The sequence below is a fragment of the Diorhabda sublineata genome, chromosome X, assembly GCF_026230105.1.
Source record: "Diorhabda sublineata isolate icDioSubl1.1 chromosome X, icDioSubl1.1, whole genome shotgun sequence".
NCBI classification, from domain to species: Eukaryota; Metazoa; Arthropoda; class Insecta; order Coleoptera; family Chrysomelidae; genus Diorhabda; species Diorhabda sublineata.
Genome location: NC_079485.1, coordinates 12584444 through 12601465, shown reverse-complemented (window position 1 = coordinate 12601465; position 17022 = coordinate 12584444). Strand labels below are relative to the sequence as shown.

General features: G+C 31.0%; 1 protein-coding gene across 1 annotated transcript in view; it reads left to right on the top strand.

Annotated features, from left to right (window-relative positions):
• The first annotated feature begins 1763 nt into the window (after positions 1 to 1763).
• The window catches only part of LOC130451718 (sodium channel protein para), a 96481-nt gene continuing 81222 nt past the window's right edge, over positions 1764 to 17022 (top strand). The window contains exons 1-2 of the mRNA XM_056790918.1: positions 1764 to 2192; positions 9703 to 9747. The gene's annotated coding sequence lies outside the window, so the exon portion shown is untranslated. The remainder of the gene's footprint in view (positions 2193 to 9702; positions 9748 to 17022) is intronic.

Below are 17022 nucleotides of genomic sequence, written 5' to 3'. Positions count from 1 at the left end.
AGGACCACCACAAATTAAATAGGAATCAAAATTGCCTCTTTTACCAATCAATTGTTCTACCTAAAAGGCTTAATATTCGACGGATCACTCGCCTTCTAACAGGACAGACAGACAAGACATGAGATTCCTACAATAATTGTGTCTTGGTCGATCCAAAATGCCACTGGAAGAGGAAGAAACTGCTGAGCACTTTATTGTTGCGAAGTTCAATCATTGGGAAAGTCTTATTGTTTGCCATGTAACGTAAAAGGATTGAAGCCAAGATACATGAAAAGCTTTTCAAAGAACATCGGCATTTAGTAGTTTTAAGTATGGCTCGATCGGCTATGTGCGCAAAGATTCATGATTGTCCGGTATATATAAGTATAGATTATGAAGATCAATGAAAAGCTCAATCAGATGACATACTTCTGAGTTCTGGGACACCAAATATTGAAGATTATTAAGCCATTTAGTTATTGGAATAAACGATTTACATAAAATCGACAAAATTTTCAATATCATGCAATACATATTTTACTACACATAGTAATGCGTAATGTCAAGATTTATTATGTTTTTACTGGATAGTTCGTACTTATTGTGTTTTCCGAATATTTTTCAAAAATTAGGAAGAATGACAAATATTTAACAAAATTATTTGAGTAATATTCACTTCATAAAAGATTTCCTGTATTAATACTTATTGTCTCAACTGAACAAACGTTTTCCTCGATTTTAAAGAAAGATAGAAGCAGTATTATGATTAGTTTTTGATAAGCCTTTTTTGATAAAAGGCTGAAGATCTACCTAGTGATTGAGCTAATCCATTACCGCGTCCAATTAATTAATGTAACGTTAAAATAGGCTATTTCGAGTATCTAAAGAGAAATAAACCGAATTTTCATTCTCCAGATGGTTATGGAATTAAATTCTAATTATCCTTTCATACAATGAATGCCATTTACTTGATAAATTTTCATTCGATTCATATTATTTGCTGCAAATATTTCCAGATTTGTAACCTCATTGTAGGATAACACGATGGTGAATGTTGAATTGGTATGGAGTGAAAGAAGTATTCCTCGTTTCAAACTGCGTAACTAGAATATTGATCGACTTCATATTCTTTATATACTCAAAACATTTATATGTACTGTATTTTAATGGATTGGTCCATTTTATTTTTTGGTATCTGCCCGTATGGATAACATTTGGTACCATTGTAGCCAAAATACCAAGGATTATGAAAATTTTTCACTTAAAAAATATGGAAAATCAGTTGACACTAAAAATGAGGGAAGCCTACTGAACTAGAATGTTATTCCATATTTGATTCGTTTAAATATTCCTTAATACCAATCGAAATATCAGAAAAACTATATTATTAAAGTGAAACACTTAAAATAAGTTCCAGCATGCATTTTATTCTATAGAAAAACGTGTTTTTGAAATATCAAGAGTGTCAATTTTTGCACAGACAATAAAGTATCGTTCATGGAAATTTATTTTCATAAGATTGACGTAACATTTAAATTGTTTTTTCAAATATTTCAATTTAAAGATAAATTCTCTATCCTCGACGACCAATCTAAATTTATTTAGAGTTCAGTGGGACATCGATTGAACCAGCCCTGGATAGGATTAGAGCCAAATCATGGGGTTTGATTGTATCATTCACAAATTTGACGCAGCCGCTTACCAGGAAACACGTGCTCACAGAACTTGCGCTTTAGGAATCAACTCTTAACCTCTCTCAATGTTACATTCAAGACCTGATACTCCGAACAGAAATCAAGATATTTTCCTGGAGGGATGTGGATTCAAAACCAATAATGTTTTTTTAATACAAGAGTTAGTAGGCGTCCTGTTTAGTATTAGTGTTTCTTTGTTGGATACTCAAATAATTTACTTATACATGTAAAAAGTTTATTAAACTCACAAGAAAACAGATTTTCGAATAATAATTTGAAAAAGTGATATTATAAATTAATTTGCTGTGGTGTGATAAAATATCGGCTTTTCTATTGTAAGTAATATTCTGAAAAAGTGTGCAATAATTGCGAGAGCTGTAGCGCGACATGTGCTGTACTCCTGTTGAGATCGGTCGCCATTACAGTGAATGTTCTCTGTGATTTTTGACAAAAATTGCATGAAGACTGTGGGTCCTCATGATACACCAGGGATATATGTTGGTTTTGAATGATTTCAATGTAAGTACCACATATTTATTTACTTCTTCAAGCGAATAGGGCGCTATTTAGAGAAGTTTTGGGAGTGTATCGATCCCTCTGTCGCATGAGGGTATAGGTGTAAGGCTGGTTCACAAACCAGTCGGGATTCGGGATTGAACTCTTTATAAAGCTTATTCTCGCCATCTCTGCAGTGCTTTACAATTATTGTTAAAGACTTCATAACTAACATTGATACGTGCTCAAAATCCGTGTTTATTTCGAGCTTGGTGGTTTTATACATGGAATCGAATCTCGATAGGTAATCTTCAATGTTAGAAAAAGTGCCATGTGAATATTCCGTCAGACCTCAATGCAGGTGGGTTCGCTTAGCCAATTACTTTCAATTTCTAGTGACAGCTCGGTTATTCGCAAATTAATTTTATCATGATACTCCAGTGCTCTGATAGATTTGCATAACAATATGTGACGGTTTTTCGTTCGGATAGTTGTTTACAGCCTCGTTTCACTTTCATTCATGGTATGTTTACATGATGTTTCTCCCTAATAACAAATTCTAGTGAGCACATTATATTACTCTATAAATATCTACATTATTTGTTCCAATTTTCAATATCTGTTCATTACTCTCTAGATCAATGAATGTATTTAAATTTAACTGTTGTTTGTTTCAAATCAGAATAGGGTTAATACATTGAACTATAAATATGCATATATATATATATATATATATATATATATATATATATATATATATATATATATATATATATATATTACAATAATTATTTATGAAAAGTATAAAAGTATATTATGAATCACGTATGGAAGATTATTTTCATATAGTTTATGTAAGTATTTTTTGGCATTGAAGAAGAAACGCCCTCTTGACACCATATTTTTATTAGTGACAATTTATTTTAACTAAGGCTATAAGAGATTCCAATATTTCATTTGATTAATTTATATTTTCTATATGTCAATTATACCGCTACTATAAGGTTTCTGGTGGTAAATGGGAGAAAATTCAAGTTTGACCTATAAAGGGTGAGACTACTAATGGTATTCCAATTTCATGAAATAAAAACATTTGCAATTAAACTGTTCGGTATTAGATAGGTTAAAAGTAATTGAATAGGTATACAAATTATCCAATTATTATATCCACAAAACTGTAATTTTTAGTGCATTATTCCCAAAAATTTTAATATCTGCAGTAGAATGCAGCACAATTACAATCGACGATTAATCAACTAGGGATATGCAGAAAAATTATGGTTATAATAACAACTTATCTAAAGTGATAGACTATATAACGGATTCAATAAGCTAACGTTTAGAATCGATGTCTGGATTTTCAACTTCAATTTAACTAAAATATAGAAATTTAAAACTGAATTGAACCCTTATTCATTCCTCTTTCGTTTATCACGTGAATATAGTCTTCGGTTGTATTTGTTCAGGAGGATATCGATTTTAGCTGGTTATTTTGCCCTTCATAGCATCATACTATACTTAAAAAGATTCATAAATTTGATAACTTAACTTGTTTTGATTTCCATATTGTATAAAATAAATGATTAAAATATATCACTCAACAGAAGTTTTAAACGAAAAAAAAATGTCAATTTTAGATATTGAATAATAACGGATATGTAAATAACATGTCAGACAAATGAACAGATAATTGGGATATATCATATTTTCACTTACGCCGCTTTATAAGAAAATTAACATCATCCAAAGGATTCTTTATTATGCATTTCATGTATAACTAAAGACGAATAATGTAATTTGTATAACAAGTAAAATAAAAAATTGGAATTGAAATTGTACAAACGTCACAAAGATTGTTTTCCAAGGGAAATAAAAAATAAACTTCAAGTGAGAATTAATCAGATGTATGTTGAATACAAGTTGTATCATCTTCATTAATAGAATTATAATAAAACGTTAGATTTTTAAAGAAAAAACTAAACGTTAGTTCAATAAAAATATTTGAGATGAGAAACGTATTTTTCACTTCTTAATAGTTTAAATTAATGTCTTTGAATGTCTTGTCACATAATTTTGAAGATTTTGCAGATATTTTGCTCAAAGTTATATGCAATACGTGAAAAGCTTTACAAAAATGATGCACCAATTCATATTACAAGATAGCGAGAGATAATTTTTTTTTATTTATTTGAGAATAAATTAGCAGTACTAAACCGAACTGATAATAATGATGGAAGATTATTCTCTACATATACACATCCGTATTTGTTGTGTTGTGTCCAAAATTTCGAAATATCCTTTCGCCGAAAAAAGAAAAGAAAAAAAAAAACTTATAATCAATTTTCCTATATTGATCATGTTAATCATTGTGTTACGTCAACAACTAAAATTCCTATCAAGTACCGATTCTATGTATGTACGCTTGATGAGATAAGATTTCACCGATACCTGTCTTTAAAACTAGTTGACGTTTTATTCCTAAGCTTTTGATAAGACTTAGAACACCTACGAGCTTTATATAAGATGTTCCTGTTCTATCCAAAATGTTCCTATGTTTATGGAGGGCTTTGTATTCAGCAGAAAATGTAGTAGTGGTATTTCCCATTAGTTTCCTCATTTGTCTTAGCCGTATAGTGCTTCGTTTTCATCGATGTATTCTAATATTGTATCCGTGGTAATGCCAGAGATTCTAAAAAGGTATTTGGGTATTTTTTTCTACTGATCGCTCTAAAGGATTTTAGGTTTGTTGTATGCCTTTTTCCCACTTCGTGAATAAAAGTGACCATTGTTTCTTCTATTTCATGGTTATGGTATATTTCACTATTGTTCTTATTGCTATTTTGTTTATTCAGTTCTAAAGTATCATATCAATTTGGTTCTTCAAACTGATGTTAATTGAAGGGGAGATTGTTTCTTGAAGCAAATCAAAACCAACTCACCAGCTAAATTTTTCTCAATGATTACAGCCCATTAATATTATTTCTTCAAATACCAGCCAATATACTCATCACTAAAGCAAATATTGTACCAAACTTTCTGGCCTTATTTATAAAATTATACATTATATATAAAAATTCAATCCTGTCGAAAAGCTGATGAAGCCGTTGCATTTTAGTCGTAATTATGGGCGTCATGAAATAGTATTGCAAATGTTAAATGGAGAATATTTTAACAAAAATTTCAAGATTGCTATATCTGGGATCTTTTATTTTCGTTTTCACGTGATAATGTACGTACAAAAAGATCTAAATATATAGATCGGGTAAATTACTTTTTTTAATATTTATTGTTATCTGAATATTGTGCTTCCTTACAATTTTGTTGGATGTTAGGAAAATACTAAAATTTACCGTTATGTAATACATCAAATCATTCAGTGTAATTCATTGGAATAATCACAAAGTAGAACTTGTTCACAGTTCTCCTTCAAAACAAGTCTTCAGCCAACACCTCTCTCCATTTAAGATTTTGCGTCCACTCCCGCTAGATAGTTATTGTGATATATTTAATAACCATTCTACAAAATGTTACCGTTGATTATAAGTGTTACCTAGCTTTGCATAAATTGAAACTAACATACATACATTTTGATATGTAACCCTCTGCGACTCAGCTCGGCACTTGTACTACTGACGGCTGTTGTTTGTTTGCAACCTAAGGCTTTGGAACTTTGGAAACATGCAATAGATCATGCTACAAATATACCCAACGAACCATTCTTATAAACTTCTGTTTTTGGATGGAAATATATAAATCTCAGTACATATGAATATGCTAGTTGCGTTCAAATGATTACGTATGAGAAGGATATAGAAGTAATAATAATAATACTTGTTTACCATCATTTTTCATTTAAATTAATAAATCATGGCCTTTCAACTGAATGATCAATCTCTATATACCACAGAATGTGTTTACGATATCATTAGATGCATGAGAGCTCTATTATTCCCTAATTCATATTATTTCAACACATTTTGTTAAACATTTTGATTTGGTGAGCGTCGAGTGTCAACAAATAATTGAATGAATTTGGAGAAATTTGATTAAAGACATGACGAGCAATGTGATATAAAATTATATAAACATCATAAAATAATAGTTTTACTGAACTCTTAAACTAATTCATTTAAAAAAAATGAGAAATCAGTGGAAAATATTACTGAAGATAAGAATCATATAATGGGAAAATTCTCTAATTAACACAATTAAATCCGAATTCAAGAGCAGCTCGTTTGTTTTCAAATCTAGCTTCTATGATCAACAAAAGGAGAATTTCTAATTCATTTAAAATTAGTGGTTTATACCAAATAATTAGTATTTTTTTCTACTAATCTGTCAATTGCGTATTAGTTTGCATTTTTACTACCCCATATCTTGTTAATGAAAAATCGATAGGAGGTAGCACTATTTTGATTTCTCTCCTCATTCTCCAAGCTTTGGATTCATACTCTTTAGTCTCAACAGGCTAGGCTCCATTTAATAAGTCACATCAAAATTAAAAAACAAATGTTGCTACTACTCGTCTTTACTATCTACATTCAATGTCTCAATAATTATAGATCAAATGTATTACTGATCATCCATAATGGACTATTTACAAAATTATCTGTTCGTGGTACAGAAGAGACCTAAAATCAAGAACATTTAGATGCATTAATATATCAAAAGGTCTAAGAAATAAGAACAAATAGAGATAGTTTCAACAATCATATAGTATAGGAGCATTTCTGCTAACTTGAGTCGATATGAATATCGACAATATAATGAAGATAACTATTAAAATATCAGTACCTTCTATGAATTCAACTTTTTATAAATAAATCATTCTACAGAAACAGCAATTGTTCATAATTGTACCGTCTTTACAAAAATGTTGAATAATACTTCTCTGGTACGTTTTTTATATATGATTAACATAATTAGATACAAAAATTAAGAAAACACATTAAACTTGTTATTATTGTCTATCTTATATACTGACTAGTAGACTTGTTGCTTATTATATCACGCAAGATTCTTTTATATAATACCCACATTATTTGAGGTCTCCGATCGATTTAGTTCGCGCGAGACCAGATTGTTAGATTTTTGGTTAACTTTGCCGTTGCTTCTATTTTAAGATTAGTATTTGAGATAAGAGGGCGATTTGATGGAAACGTTAACATTCAGGGGTTGCACCACTTTCGATACGCTCGATCGATACGATAAGTTTATTGTTAGCCCTCCATATTTTCAATATCATCTGTCAAAATTTCACATAAATCTATTAAATTGATTATTTTTAATATTCACCCAAAGAAAATCATTTTCTTTATTGGGTAAATATGGAGAAAAAAGATTTCGTGGATAGTTCTCTGCTTTTAAAAGTGCGAGATATGTATACAGATAATACTGGCATTTTCATTTATTGCAATTACTAAAATCGTCGAATAAAAATGCATGAGAAAGCTAATGATGTAAATATCTCAACCGAACAGGTATACATTATTCTGCATGGAGTGTTAAATATGAAGAAGCTATTTTATAATTACAGTTCAATACTATGCTGACATGTTTTGATACCAAACATTCAAAAAACTAACGCATTTTTTGAATAAAAGAGTAAAAGAATGTCGGTAGAGTTTAATGCTGATATGGGACGCAACTCGCTGGACTAAACGTATGATTTGAAAGTCAGTCGTTTATCAAATAGTTCGCGTACTCACTCATTACACTAGCGAAAACTAAATTTTTTTAGAAATTGAAAAGTAGTTTTCCAAAAGCAACAGAAATTATATGGCTTCCTTGTATAGACACTTGACACCCATCAAACAAAGAATTTTATGTCACCGGTACCGTTCCAAAACCTTTGATTGATTGAAATAAGGATTTGATGGAAATATAGTATGTTGGGAATTAAGCTATTGAAAATACTATTGGTTGGAGTCTATGATTTCACTACCACTATGTACTTGTATGCCACCTGTAAATTCGAATTTTTCTTGGTTGATTTCAAGGCCTCAATCTGCCTACTCCTTGGAATTTTACGGTGAAAACGAAAAACAGAAACAAAAAATTAAATAAAGGATTAAAATAAAAAATAAAAATAATATGCTTGTAATCAACCAAAAACAAGTGGTGATTCGTTGCGTGGAGTAGGCAGATTGAGACCACGGAATCGGATCACTTCTTACCAATGAACGAATAACCATCCTATCCCTACCTTTCTCAAACATCGAGAATTTTTCTTCCAACTCGGCTAAGCCTGTGAACATAGTTCTATTGTTCATATATATATATATATATATATATATATATATATATATATATATATATAGTATATATATATATATATATATATATATATATATATGTATATATATATATATATATATATATATATATATATATATATATACAGTATATATTTACCATAGTTGCGAATGATATCGATTTATTAAATTATTATTTTTATAAGAAGAATTTCTTTCAGATAAAGTACTTATTGAACTGGAATAGTATTTATTTTTGAGATTCATTTTGATACTTTTTTTTTAATTTTGCATATTTGCACGAAAATAGATTAATGTCATGTTTTCATGTTCATTTTTATGGCTGACACCCATTATTTTAGTATGTGGTCGTAGAAAAAATATATTAAATCTTCCAATTGGAAAGTAGAGGACATTTTTACACAATTATAGTTAAATTTATTGATTTCGACGATTTATAAAGAGCTGAACAGATTTAAAACAAGTTATAATAGATTTAAGTGACGTTAATAGGACATCTAATATACATTTTGGGGTCAAAAAAGATTTATTATATTTTTCTCTTAACTAATGTTTTTTTACGCTGAAAATAATCTCAATGTAAAAACACCAAAATAAAATGATTTAAAGTTGTTTCTCTGTTTCTATGCTATGAAGAATTTATTCTTACTACTTTTGCTTTGGTGATATTACTGATCATGAAGAAGGTAATGAGGTACTTAATATCCCGCTCCCATTCGACGGTGTAGATTCTCCCAGCAGATAACTCAAGTTCTATTTACTGAATGATAGAAATGGAGATATAATAGCTGGAAGCTGTTTTTTGACGCATACAAAACTTTTTTGAAGGCTGACCTAATGCACAATAGTACGCATCTGTATCTATTGATCAATCTGTGCATACGATAAATGTGGTAAACAATTTATGGTTGTCAATGAATTTCCAGCTTCATAAACAGGTTATATTCTATTATTCATTTGATGGACTTTTTTTCTACCTCTTTCCGAATCTACAACTATTTTATAATATGTACTTGAAAGAACATGTATTGAACTTTATTGGAATCTTTGAAACAATAGGCAAATATTTGAAATGACAGTGGAAAATATATTATAGATTGCCTTTTTTCAAGCGAAATCAAACATACATATACCTATATTATCAAAAACATGAAATTTCCAGCTTATCACTTACATACGTTCACAAATCCAAACAATAAAGGTATTTGCTTTTTATTGAGCTTATATGTATGCATACTAATTGCTTATCTTTGTTATAGGTTAGTTATGTTTATGGATCTTCAAATAGCCCTCTTTGATACCTTGTAAGTAATTTATTGCATTTTGTTCATATTCAAATAGATCGATTATTATGTAGAAAGCAAGAAATTTGCATATTTGCATGATTTATATACAATTATATCAATCAAAACAGCAGTATAAGTGGACTGGACCTAGCGAAAGTTGTCCGAGTTGAACAAAAACACAACGATATGTTGATGAAACAATAACCCTTGTTGTTGTGAATGAAAAACACTTAACATTGACAAAATAAAACATTATCAATCAAAAAGTAAGGGCTTCATATGTATGTTTTAGTCAAATTTATTTAATTTCATTAAAACTTATCCATATTCTCCAGATCTGCTAACCCTTCTAGTAATTACTTGCCAGATCTGAAAAAATGATCCAAGAAATGACATATGAATCTAAAGAGGAAGTTATTGCTGAAACAGACGCTTCTTTCAAGGCTAGAGAAAGAAATTTCTTTAAGGTTGGAAAAGCGTTACCTTACTTTTAAAGCTCTATCTGGATGAATAAAACGAATTTCGACTAAAAAGACTTGATGTGCTATGTAGTCAATATAGTTTCTAATATTAATCAAAACTATTGTTCAATTGATTCTTTCTTATCTAATTGTGTGTACTCCGACATATACTTGTAAATCATTTATTCATTAAAAAACATTTGTATGGAGCATACCAACTAATTACAATGTAAGTCGAATACGAAAGTGAACAAATATTGAATTTATGTTGTTTATATTGTTAATTTTTATACATTGCGTGTTTATAAGCGTTAATGTTTGTTGTAAGCATTTGTAATATTTAATCTGTATAAACAAAACTGTCGGTAATAATCAATAGCTTCTAAGTGCGCGAAATAAGTTGATTTTATATATCAACAGGTATTGAAAATGTACTCAGTGACCCAGACGGAATGATTTATCGATTTTTGGTTATGTAATAGCGACATATCAGGATTGAAATGATAATATTTGCATGAAATTCATTAACATTCGTCGCCGAATACGATATAATGTCATTCTGCCTCAGTGTGATTGTCTGTATCAGCTCAACCTTTGAAGACAAGTAGTAGAAATGTTGCTCAGAACTGCGTATTGCTTGTGAGTTTCGGTTGACTACTTCTTCGTATTCCTCCACCTTTTTTTACTGCGCACGATATATATGCATGATGGACACTGCAATACAGTTAATACAACCGCCAATTTTGCAATAGTATAAACCAAAAGGCAATTACTAATATGTACTACTCGGTTTTCGTGAACAGGTGAAAAATTGAAAAAAACTAATTTAGTAGTTATGGTTGAAGGTAAAACGTCGATATTATCATATGGGGTCATGATTTTGCTAAGAGCCAAGGTTAATAAATAATCTCTTCTGGATATGAAACTTTAATTTCACTTAGTACAGTTACATCCAGTCAAATGTCAGACTACAACTGGGGCTGAAGGGTCGAGTTAACGGGTCTGGGCAATTTTCAAAATAATTATTATTCTGTTAAATACTCGTATATGCCTGCTTTCAAATGATGTGTTTCATGAAGTAACTTGGTGAATTTATCATAGTTTATTAAGCAGGAATATAACAATTCACATATTTTATTGTTCACCCAGTTGCGCTTTATGCCCTACTAGCGTATTTTTGAAAATCGTATTCTTTAAAGTACTGATCCAAAATTAACAATCCCTGTGGCCATGGAAAGTTTTGTAGTCCGTTATACAATATTCAAGCCCCAATGCTTACAACTTCTGTAGGTTATCAACAATGAAAAAGAAAAGAATCATCTTGAATTTTGTTCCTATGTACTAGAAATGACAAAGGATAACGCGTTCTTATATTTATAATGTTGTTTACGGAACTTGTTTTGTGCCTTCCATTCAAAATTTTATTGCCATTTTTTTGCGGCAACAACTGTAACTAAAAGAGTGTATCTGAGCATTTTCAAACAATGGCCAGCCACTCAAGTTATGGGGGAGTTTCAGAAATTCATGCACCAAGAAATGAGAGGTCTGCTTCACTGTACGAGGCGTTTTGAATGAATTATTTCGCAGGAGAAAGGACACCCGGCTACATTGTTCCGGCAACCGAGATCTCATCTATGGGATTATGTTAAGAAGCACTGAGATAATTTTTAAGCTTACTCTTTCCGTTTCTGGATATATTTGTTAATACGTATCTTTGAACGTAGTCCATCTTTAATAATGGCCTGTCTAAAACAGATTGAAATCAAATCGTTGGATTTAATGCAACTATAGTATATATACATAAAAAATACCCATATAATTCTACTATCCTCTTAAGAAAGCTGTTATCCTTTTTCCGTGAACTGTAGCAGTACTAATGGATCATTTGTCATGAAGTTTTCAGAAAATATTTTTACTCTCTTACTTCTAACCAATGAATTTATTACTATTGATATTTTATGCTATAAAAATGTTACGGTCCAAGCAAATAACTTTTCCATTTGTATTCAATTAATATACTCGTCTACGTTGTGAGGAGTATTACAAATTTTCAAAACATTATAACAATCAATATTTTTATGCGAGTTCAGAATTTTCTATCATGCAGTTATAACGCCAAAGATGGACGCTTTTTTCTTTTTCACAACTTTCCTAACATGTTAAACATATGTTTTACACTTTTAGCCAGTTTACCTTCAGTCTCTGAAGGCGATAACTTGGTTATCGAAACGGGCGTCAGACCGTGTAATTGTGAGTGTTGCTGTAGTCGTAGTGTGGACAATCTGTTCAGTGTGAACGCCATCAATGGCTCCAGAAATTCCCGCTTACTTCTATTATTATTCAGCTACATCTTCTTGCTGCTAGGTAGAAAATTTTGAACATTTTTACTACATTTTGTTTTCATTATTTTATATAGGGTCCGTCACGGGAAACGGACGTTTTTTTAGTTGGTATTAGGCATCCGGTAGGAGTTGGAGAGGGGAGCCGAGGCCAGCACATCACTCTGACCTTACAATTTATACTTGTTCATCGCAAAATGGTGTTTCGGCTCGGTATGTCTCCATCCCGAGGAACGTTAAACCTTCGACGAAAGAGGCATTGAACTTCCGTAACTAATTCGCCACTCCGCACAAAACTGTCATACTCGAAAACGCGATGCTCTACGTTCCACAGAGGCATGATGGCAACTGAACAATGAACAAGCATAAATTGCAAATATAACCTGACATTGGAACACTTATAACTATATGAACATCAAAATACAATCTGTATTTACTATGCAATCATTTCCTATCCCTAATTTTTATGTACAAAAAGAAGCAATAGAAAAAAATGTGTCTTAGCAAGAAGGCCTCCCACAATTTATCCGTCATAGGCTTTAAATAATCTTCATGGTATGTTGAGCAAGCACTTGAACGATATAATCATTTATTATGATTGTTGACAAATATATTTTACCAAATCTCAAAGTAGTAAGTAATTTATAATAAATATTTGGTATATACACCTCTCTAATTTTTTAGGTTATTCGTACATACAATAATGAAGTTTATTTACGTATAATGAAAATTGTGTTATCGGTGGAACTACGAACAGAACACGGTGAATAATTGGAATTGAAAATTGAAATTAATTTTTTTCCATAAAAGTTAAGCTTTGAAAATGTACTATTATGAATGTTTAATATACTTTATATTTATTATAATCAACCTTTGCTTTCACAGCTTGTAGGGCTGGATTCTATTGAGGGTGATATTTTTATCAGGCCACCCTAAAGATATGAACTCTTTTTATATCTAGCAACATTGTTTGATTCTGTGCAGTAGATTTTAAATGTATATATGAAATTGAGTTACTCGTATGTCGTTACTGCATTGATGTATAACCTCTGGAATAATATGTAGTACCTAGCATATATTATCAAAAAATGTAAACTTTCTACTTTTGATACCTATCTTCTTCAAAGTATCAAGACAATTTCAATGGAGTTATTCTTAGTCCTTCTAGTTATGGAAGATAGATGATATACTTAATATTTTAAGTAAAATTAGTTTGTGCATAATATCGACAGGCATTCTATTTTTTCCCAATATTCAATTCTATTTTTCAGAAAAAACTTATTCTTTAGGATGACCCTAAAAAAATAAGATCGTTAATTACGAAAGGATCTCTTTAGTTATATCCGTGTGCAGATTATCTCTACTTCCAATAAAAGACTTAATAGTCCTGACTTATTCCTTTGATTCCTTTACTTCAACATCGTTAATGTTCATAATATAATTCATCTAATTTTTGCTAATTGAGATTATTTTATGAACAACTCCATATTCAAAATAATCATGGCCTTGATTCTGATTAGTACTACATGTTTGTCAATAAAGGCTTGTACTTTGATTTAAAGTATGTTCAATTGTTTGATAGGTGATTTACTATGGAAATAACCTGTTTCCAGTGTAAGTCAACTGAAAGTTGTCAAAATCCTACGTGTTTCTAGATGAAGATGATAACCGATCGGGAAGTCCCCGAAAATATCGATGCAGTTCATGACATGATTTTATCAGACGGTCGAACTGGGCTAAAAAGGATATCTGAAGCACTGAAACTTTTTAGGTCTATTAGAACCATAGTGTCGCCATTCCATCGATTGTTGCTTTGTTTCTGGATCGTAGAAATGTACCCAAGTATCATCCATAGTAACAAATCGGTTTTAGAAGTCTACATCGTTTTCAAATCGATCACAGAACGAACGCGATGCTTCTACCCTTGCACGCTTTTGGTCGACATTCAAACATTTGGGGATGCATTTCGCAACAATTTTTCTCATGTCTAAATTGTATGAAATATTCAGTGCTTCTGATTATAGCCCAATTCGACGGTCTGATAAAATCATGTCATGAACTGCATCGATATTTTCGGGGACATTTGGCCTCTTTCTCTTGAATCATAGATTCACGTACCGCGAGGCATCCACAACAATACTTTTAATAATAATTCCAACTTGTAATTTTCTGGATCTTCTTATTTGTCTGTTCTACCAGTGTAAGTTTATTTACATCTTATTATTCCAATAGCGTTCAGTTTAACTAAGTTCTCAGTAAATAATTTCAATTCACTTTCATTTTGTTGACTGCGTTGAGGTTATGTTGACTATATTTATTTCACAAGTATTTACGTGCAACATTCTAGTACTATGATTGACAATTCACCCTACTATATGCAAAATCGAATGAAAGAATATGTATTTTCAGGATAGTTTCTATCATTTTCCTACACCCGCATTATGACTTGCCGTTATTTCCCAATAATTAGGGTAAATTGTAGATACTATTAGGTTCAATGTTGAAGGAGAAAAAGTGCTATCTCCTACTAATACCGCATTTTAATTAATATCATACCAAAAGAAAATTTGAAGAAGATGTTGGAAATGCAGAGAATAAGTATATATATCACAGATGTATAAAAAGTATCGTATGAAATTGGCTGCCATCTAGCCAATCAGAAGTCATCAGAATTGCCAACTTAAATTCAATTTACTCCTCCTAGTTTAAAAACAAGGTATAGTAACGTCTACTGGTGTGCATATTATCACACATTTTTCAAATTAAACTGGATTGTAATTGCCAATATCCAAAAATATCAATTTTGTAATATGGTAGAATTATCTGATTCTCACTTGCTCTCTGTGTTGTAACCGTTATTAATATATCTGAAACGTTCATGAAATCGACTTGCTTACATTAGATTCGGGTTAAAGGAGGAAATGATACTTTTTGGTAAAATTTACGAGAAAAGAATCAAACGCTTCTGAAAAGCTGAGCCATATAGTGTGCTGAATAATTTATATGGAACAAACCAATTTCGTAATAGAGTATATGTTTCACCAAATAACCTATAAATATACTTTCTACTTCTGAAATTGTAAATGTACAGATAAAACTTTCTGATTGAGCTATATTTGTCATAAAACCAAACACATCGTCTAAATTATGTAATATTTTTAATTCAATATTGTTGTCAGTTATAACTACAGCGACTAATTCAAATTTTTCACTATTAAATTTTTAGCAGATTTTCATTCTCTTCTCGCTATGGTGGTCTTCAAAGACTACGGCGTTAAACTATTGATGAAAGGTACACAACAAACGACGGTTGTTCTAGGATTATCCATTCATATATTTTTTATTCAGATCAATATACACAATATCAAATAAGCAGAAGTTTGTTTAATGATTGGGTGCGATTATATCTAGACGTATAAGTATATTCTTCCGTTCGACGAAAACATACGTATCCGAGCTTCAAGAATTCTATCCAATTGTAAGTAAGCCGTGAATATTCATTCATGTAGCAGATATAGAGAATAAAAATAACACAGAATTAGCTTTCGATACTGTTAATTCCATTAAGTAAGGAATAAAGAGCAACCACCAATTTCCTAACCCAAATGAAAGAAACTAGTAGTATTTTTGAATAAAAAGTTACTCCAATAAGAGTTTTTATCATCATAAAAAATAATTGTGCTTCTTCTCAATATCGAACTAATCACTCTTATTTCTATTTCTCGACCTAGGTACTTGTTCTAGAGTTGAACTCAAAATCGATAAAAAGCAATTATTTATTTTCAACCATTGTCACCCATTGTAAACTTAGAGTTAATTGTGAAAGATATTCGAGCAAGTTTACTATAAATTCTTATTTTCCAATACCCTTTTTTCTAATATCAAATTTTCAATTATGCCATTATGTCCATTTTGTAATAATTGTAAATTTAGCGTATGTTTTGATTAATGCGAAAGGCAAGAAGATAACGTAACATTGCACTAAGCACTAGTTTGCAAATCAGAAATAGAGTCAGTCTTAATCATGAAATTTTTGTTAAAATAACTCGTGATGTTTCATAGGATGAAAAATATCAGATATTTCAATAATTAGCCGAGTGAACCTGAGCGAAGGAATTTCCCTCAGGAATAAATTGATGTTCTTGGCGTCTGTAGGCAAACTCGGTGTTCATGAGCTACGTATGCCTGGCGAGTAGGTTAGGTTAGTTCTAGTATCGATACATTAATAAGGTAAACGACCTTTCTTTTATACTCTAAGCTGTCCAAGTTTCTCGTCATCTCTGGTTTGCCTATAAGTCGCATTTTTCTCTTCTGCACTGCGTCTCGCATCCTAAGGGTGTGCTTGGGAGCTGAGCTCCAAAAGTGCAGAAAGTAACGGATCTGGGCCTATAGATGATTAGAAGCTTTCGCGATGTATATAGCTTTTAGGGAATTCAACAGTGCTCCAATTATTGTGAAACTACCTTAGCTAATTCAGTCTCGTGACTATGCCA